Source organism: Salarias fasciatus, chromosome 17 (assembly GCF_902148845.1).
Source record: "Salarias fasciatus chromosome 17, fSalaFa1.1, whole genome shotgun sequence".
NCBI lineage: Eukaryota > Metazoa > Chordata > Actinopteri > Blenniiformes > Blenniidae > Salarias > Salarias fasciatus.
In genome coordinates, this window is record NC_043761.1 from 288,360 (window position 1) to 296,041 (window position 7,682).

At 43.9% G+C, this 7,682-nt stretch overlaps 1 long non-coding RNA gene across 1 annotated transcript; it reads right to left on the reverse strand.

Moving 5' to 3' along the window:
• Positions 1-901: 901 nt before the first annotated feature.
• LOC115404381 (uncharacterized) lies at positions 902-2,552 on the reverse strand. The gene is made up of 3 exons (XR_003933346.1): positions 2,098-2,552; positions 1,820-1,959; positions 902-1,710 (listed from the first exon to the last, which is right to left on the reverse strand). It is a non-coding gene; the product is annotated as an uncharacterized LOC115404381 (long non-coding RNA).
• Between the last annotated feature and the right edge of the window lie 5,130 nt (positions 2,553-7,682).

The following is a 7,682-nucleotide window of genomic DNA, read 5'->3' on the forward strand; positions in this document are numbered from 1 at the left end:
GGCCTTTACCGAGCTGCCCGCGAAACAGACCACAAAAACACACACGGCTCGTTCTGCTCCATCAGCGCCAGTCCCTCCATCAGTTCACATCTCTTCTTCTACGGTCCCGTTTGGTCTCTTCTCTTCTTCTACGGTCCCGCTTCCCGGTTCACTTCTCTTCTTCTACGGTCCTGTTTCTCGGTTCACTTCTCTTCTTCTACGGTCCTGTTTCTCGGTTCACTTCTCTTCTTCTATGGCCCTGTTTCCAGTCGCTCAGCCGCCCGGACCCGGAACACCGCCCTCTACCGTCTGTTCACGTACTCCTCAATTCATTCACTTTAATTGTAACCTCTTTTTAAAGGTGCTGTAGGCAGGATTCCGCATCTCCGCCATCTTGCTTAGGTTTACCTAAGCAAGATGGCGATTTGAAACCCAGCACAGCCAATCCTGTCCTGTTTTCTCTGACATCACGCCCTTACGCAAGTTAAGCCCCTCCCACAAGAAGGTGCGACGAACGCCCCTCGACCAGTCACGGGCCGTTTGTCAATTCTTAGTCCGCGAGTGCGCACTCGTGGACTTGGAGAGTACACACCTGTTAGTCGGACTTCGAGTCCAGACTTTCGACGAGGCGAGAACGCATCGAAGTTAATGCACAGTTGGAACATGCGGACTTGATGACTTCGTGTGTCTACAACGCCGATATCTGATAGTTTTCGTTCATTCATACATTAAAACATTGATCAAAGAGCAACATAAGATGAGTGTTTATAGCGGCCAGTGATCAGGAAGGATTAGAGGAAGAGAGGAGTTGGTGTAGAACAAGTTTATAAAGCAAGTCGCTGCATTAAATATTGGAAAAAGGTTAAAATGACAATACAGGATGATCTACACAGAAAAATGTGGCAAAACTGCTTGTACCTGTTCTGTCACATAAATGCTGTGTGTAATACAGAGTTACTCTTACTTCTAGCCCACCTGCCCTCCTAAACAGCTTTTCAATTAGTGTTTAACTACTTGGAGCTAATCTCAGAAGAAAAGCAGGCAATCAGACGTTTCTACAAATACAATTATTTCACAAATACAATTGTTTTACTGCCTGTCATACCTGTGTGCCTTTTGTATTCCGTCTGCTCCGGTCTTCATGATGCATGGATTTACATGAGTCTAATATACATTATATAGCTAAACACATAATTATCACCATTCAGTTCTCTCTTCAGTAAATACATCAATGTGTTGCAAAGAGAGATATTAATCCTAAACACATGTCTAACAAATAAAGTCAGGAGTTCAAAGAAAATGTATTAAACTTCAACAGAACCTTCAAGAATAAAAGCTAAAATAAGTGGAACCATCAGGAAAGTTTAAAAAAATGACATGTTTTTAAAAGTTCTACAGTTCTTTCTTTTATTTACCAGCAACAACAACAACAACATGAACAGGTCAGTGATAAGGAGGTCATGTGACTCCAGTCTTTAGTGTTTCCTGGGAGAACAGATTCTACAGATTCAGCTCCAGGAAAAATCCCCTGGATGGAGTCAGGAGCTCCGGTCTGGTTCTGCAGGGTTCTGCTGGACCGTCCTCAGTGTGGTGGATCAGCTGATGAACCTCATCTCAGTGATCCACATCCAGACCGGAGCAGGAGGAACCTGGAGCTTTGCTGTCCTGGTCTTCAGGCATTTCTCCGTCCTGCTGGAGTCTGTTCATGGAGCCAGATCAGAATTCTTCCTCCTGTAGAACCACAGAAACATATTTTATCCAAACAGAGAGTTTTACCTCCATCCTCCTGCAGGGTGTTTGTGACGCCAAAGGGAGGTTTACTGAGGTCTATATTGACAACCTGGGATGCGACGAGGCCCTGGTCCTGCTCAGATCCCACATGAACCAGCTGGTCCTGTCTCCACCGGCTGGTCCTCTGCTGGGTGGAGGTTCAGACTCAGACCTGCAGCACCAGGAGCCTTTATGACTCCAGACTGCTACCTGTTGGAAGGAAGAAGCTTTATCTCAATAACCAGAAACACAAACATGTCCACAGTGAATTCTTACCATAACATCACAATTTATCAATAACAGGAAGCCTCTCTGGCGTCATTCAAAGTAAAGAAACAGGTCTGATACCTTGGATCAGGTCTTCAGATTATACCTCTTATATTTATAGCTTGTTGTTTGTTGTCACAGCCGACCCTGCAGAAGTCCCAAAGTCTCTGAGGAGGACAAAAAAATAAATTAAAAAAATCACACTCTACCAACTCAATATTCATATGAATAATTTATACGTGCATTAATTAAAGCATGGAAAAGCAAACCTCCCTCCATCCACATCTGGCTGCAGATCACCTCTGGACCAGGTTCTGGTTCCTCAGTAGTCCCTTGATTGAAACAGTTCATGGTTTTAGTCTGAATGCAAAACATTCACCAGTAGAACCAGCAGAAGACCTTTACACACTGAGACTGAACATTATTGTCAATATTAACATTCACCTCTCATTTTAAACATTAAAGTTAAATTAAACAGCTTTAAACATGAACTTTTCCTTCAGATGAGCAGATTTACTTTTTACTTTTTATTTTTTTCTTTTGGTATCTTTCACTGTCAATCAATCAATCAATCAATCAATCAATTTATTTTTGTATAGCCCAGTATCACAACAACAGTTGCCTCAGAGGGCTTCAAGATGTTACATTGGTCGGTAAAAGTAAAAACAGTGAATAAGCATAATGGTAATATGTCAATATTTACAGTAACGAGACAGAACGAAGCAACCACCGCCTTAGACCCTCACATCCGGCAAGAACAAACTCCAGAAACCCAGTGGGAGAAGAAGAGATCTTGGGGAGAACCACAGTATGGAGGGATCCCTCTCCCAGGGACGGACAGCTTTGGCAACAGCTAGCATGAGACAATAAGAAGTAAAGCCTAGGACTATGTTGAGGACAGTCCGTTGGACGGTCCAGCACAAGAACCACGGATCCCAGCAGTAGAACTGAAGCCAGTCCACGGGCAGGACCGACAGGAGTGTCCTCCCGGTCCGGACGGAGCTTGTTCATAGGCCTTCGTAATAGTGGAGTCAGCAACTGAAACTGGAGAAGACTCCCCCTCGAAGGGGGGGACAGCAGGGGAAAAGCAATGAACGGACTAAAGGGAAGAACATTCAGACATTAGAGGACAGGGCTCAGTGCACCGTACTTCCCACAGCATTCTAGCTCCTGGGGCAGCTTTGTGGATACTTAACTGTCAATACTTGTATTATATTATTACTGCTCCTTTTCTTTGCTCTTATTTATTCTTACTGTGAAATGTTGTACTGTCTTGATATGTTTTTATGTAAATGGAACTACGGATAGAAATTAGCATCAAGCTACAATCCGGCATGTTGACATGTTTCAGCATGTTCATTAATGTGCACTGTCCCATTCAAATAAACAAATAAAAATTAAATCAAATTAAAAAAATTTACTCTGAAACAGATTACACTGGACCAAGACACCGTTGGATTCATACAAAACGATCCATATCTTATGTTTAAGCACAGCGGAGAGTCGCAGCCTGCTGCAGCCGGCAGGAAGCAGCTGAGCGCCGGGTCGCCTCGTTAAGCCGTCCGGTCCCCAAATGTCCGAAATCGTCGGAACAAATTTTCAAATAAGCTTGATGTGAAAAGACTGACTTCATATCAACATTCTAAACAGCTATATTCTCGCCTGAAACACCGTTAAAACTACGTTCTGTTAAACAATAACGCTAATATTTCAGAGTTTTTTTTACTCACCGCTGTGTGTTTACACCTCCGGCATGTCTTGCGAAATGCATTCTGGGTAATTTCGCTTCTCAAGTCTGCACAAGTCTGGTCCGATGCAGACTCGGTAAAGTGGGCGGAGTTAGTCACATCCGGGTATTTCATGCGTGCTTGGTGAAATGCGAACTTTGAATTGGAACAGTATTTGGTCTCTGGCTGATGACGTTTCATGAGTCCGCGAGTTCACAAGTACAGAGAAGTACACGTATTGAGAAAAGGCCACGGTTAGAGCCTCAGGGGCTCTTCTGATTGGTCAAAGATACCTGGAGCTGTCGAGTTTCCTTTTCAGCTCAGAACAGGGACAGATGGAAATGCAGCGCCCTCGCAGTAGTGCAATTATGCTACACTCCTAAAGGATTATCAATGGATACTCTGACATTTAATTAAAAGAAAACACAGAAAAGTTAGCATTGACTAGCAAAATCCTGCCTACAGCACCTTTAAGTATAAATGGCCTGTTCCATAAATATTGTCAACATAATGGGATATAGATATATATATATATATATATATATATATATATATATATATATATATATATATATATATATATATGTACACACACACACATTTATTTTAATCTTTTTCTTTAAACATATTCATTCCATGTGTGTAATAATGTCATTATTTATAGTATATTATCAATTAAAATCATTACTCATTCAATCCTCACAAGAATGTATCTAATGTCAGTTTTATCCTAATTACTTTGCATTGTTAGCAATGCAATCCCGAACACTCCGTGCAGCGAGCCACTCTGAAGAGCTGGTATCCTGCCGGCAGAGTCCAAGGGCCTTACTCATGAAACTCTGCGGGACAATCTGACAATAATGGTGCGTGAGAACGCAGCGCAAACTTCTGTCCGCAAAAAGAATTCAGGAGCCAAAAAAAAGTCCGCCGCACAGCTGTTCGCAATTTCCAAGTCACGGTTTCAAATCCTGCGGAGAACGTGACGGTGGCCGACCCCGCCCACAATCCCCCCCAACTCAACCCTTGGCACCATATATGGGTATGCAAATAAACTCATGAATGAAATGTGGGTATATTACGCCGGGAACGCACTGGACGCGGAAGCGTAGCGGAGGCGCCGTCGCGGAGCTCGGCTGTTCGCACTGGAGGCGTGTCTGCTGCCTGCTCTCCGCCGGTCACATCGGCTGCTCTCGGCTGATCCGGCTGCTCTCGGTTTTCACGTTTGTTCCCTCTGTCGCTCTGCCGGGATGGAGGTGTGTTCTGGTGACCTGTGGAGAGACTTTCTCCTCCTGTCCTCTTTTTTTCTGCATCACGTGAATCTCTGTCGCTGTGTGTGTGTGTGTGTGTGTGTGTGTGTTTGATTGGGTGCGTACATGCGTATGTCTGTGTGTGTGTCCATCTGTCTTGTGATTAGACCCAAGTGACAAATTATAGACGGACGAGCAGCACTGTAACTAATCATCATTTAATTTATTTTATTTTGTAAATTGACCGGATTCTCTTGCCTTTTCTGTTTCCGACTTCCTGTCTGGTCCGATCTGCTTGATCCAGCTTGACATATGGCGCTCCCGGCGCTCGCGGCTCGCGTGAAAAATAGAAGGAAGCGGAGCGGGCGCTGCAGAGCGGGCGCTGCAGAGCGCGAGCCGCGGCGCGCGGCGCTCCACTGCGCGTTCGGTGCGGCAGTCAGATAGGTTAACGGCCCGAACGCACCGGACGCGGAAGCGCCACGCGCACGGCGGTTCTGATCGCCTCCCAGGTTAACCTATCTGACCGGACGCACACAACGCGCAGCGGAGGTTGGTGGGTTCTTTTATGATGTCTCTGGTTCAGGCACTCTCGGAAACCAGAGTCGCTAATGTGTAAATTTAGCGGAAGCTAATTAGTCCGATAATGTTTTTCAAAATTAGCTGAACAGCTAATCCGCTAATGAAAATATTAGCTTCGCTAATTAGCGGTTAGCTGATTAGCGGAACGCGCCCACCACTGGTTATTTATTTCATTATATTTGTCTTGGATCTTTATGTAAATTATATTTGATTTATATCTGTCAGCTTATATCTATTACTTAATTATATGTTTCTTCATTTGTATTTCCGTTATATTTCATTTAAATTTAATAATTAGTCGTGTCGTCAGTATATTTGTTATGTAATTCTATCTAATTTCACATACAAATGATATTTAACTTTTCCTTGTATGGCTGGCCTTTGTATTTTGTATTTTTCTACTTTTCTTTCTACGTTTCTTGCTGCTGCGACCCTGCAGTTTCCGCAAAGTCACACACAGTTTTTCCCTTCGCAAAATATGTATAGGCACCAGCTTTGGCACAGAGGAGCTGCTGTGCAGAGTTTGTGCGCCACAAGCTCTACAGGTAAGGCCTCAGAGCTGTTTCACAGCCACGTCTCCATAAAGCACAGCACAGAAGGCGAAGACACTCTGTCCTTCACCGTCAATAGCTGAAGTTCGTCCAAGGTGTCGCCTTCCCCGCCTCCGAAGATGCACCGAGGCGCCGCCTCTATGATGGCCGATAAATCCCGCGAAGATACGATGATCGTGGAAGAAAGATCATGAGGGGTCAAGGATCTGATGTCCAGGAGCTCCTGTCTGGTGTAAGACATCCCACAATGCAACAAAAAACAGAATGAACAAAGAAAGTAAGAGAGAAGAGTGAGCAGCAGCACACCGAGGCAGCCATCCGCAGCGCCGCCTTGCTGTGTGAAAGTAATGCTTCATAGAATTCCAAATAAATAATCTGAATTTTAAATAAAAGTTGAAATATGGACAATATTTTTTATATAAATCTAGTTTTCAAATGAATACAATACACACATAAATATTAGTATGTTGAGATCTTTATCTCGAGAAGAGAATCAGATATTAGTTTTGAAATATTTGAATTTATACATTTTAACAACTTTAAATTTGTCATTTTAAATCGCCTTGTGATTTCTAAATCTATTTATTTTCAAGGTTAGGACTAGAGGTGTCATTGTTGACAGTGTTTTCTACCCGTTTAACCGGGACGACTAACCCGCCTGTAACTGGGTTTACACGTGTTCAGTTGCGCCATATGACCACTGGAGGGCTCTGTCTCCATTCGGATATAGTCCCTGTTAATCCCATTAAATCAAAGACATTCCAGTAGTTATCAGACAACATCGACTTCATCGTGTAAATTACAGCATCGGGTCTGCCGTTAACGAGCTGTTAAAACCCGGGTGGCCTGCAGGGTCAGTCGACCCGGGTCCAAATGCTGGTTAAAGTCTTTCCCACGGCCACGAGGAGCCGGGGTTTAGCGGGTTTAAACGGGTGTTTCAGCCAGTGGGAAAGATGTGTTAGTGAGCTAATGTTACTTTCTGAAGCTTTCAGGAAACATCATGACCCCAAAGATCACGGTGAAAAAGAACGAGGAGGAAAATGACGTGTTCACGGTTACTGATTATTCTAGACGGTATTGATTTGTTATCCGTGAAGGTGTTAAGGCCTTTGTATGCTTCTGAAACGCAGCGACGCAGGACCTACGCCGTCGATGCAGCCCCTACGCTAGGGCTTGATGCACACCTCCCAAAAATCCTAACCATGTGTCGTGTCGACGCGTGGTGACGTGAACGTCGAGGGATGTGATTGGTCCGCTCAGAACGTAGTTTCCGGGTCTTTACGTGATATCATGTACAGCTTATCAGGCACAGCCGCTCCGTGCCTGATAAGAAGTCGTCTTTCTGCACAGAGATACTCAAAGATTCCTTGCATGAACATGAGCGTATGTCTGATTAGGCGAGCAAGATTATAAGTCACAAGCTGCATTTCTCCATGATATTAAATCGGTCAGAAGACAGTAGAACAGTCATAGAAGTTGTAAATTTCCACAATTCCCCCTCTTGACCTAAGCTAGTCTTAGGTCAATAAAGCCAATAATAAACAGAACAGGAAATAGTAAGA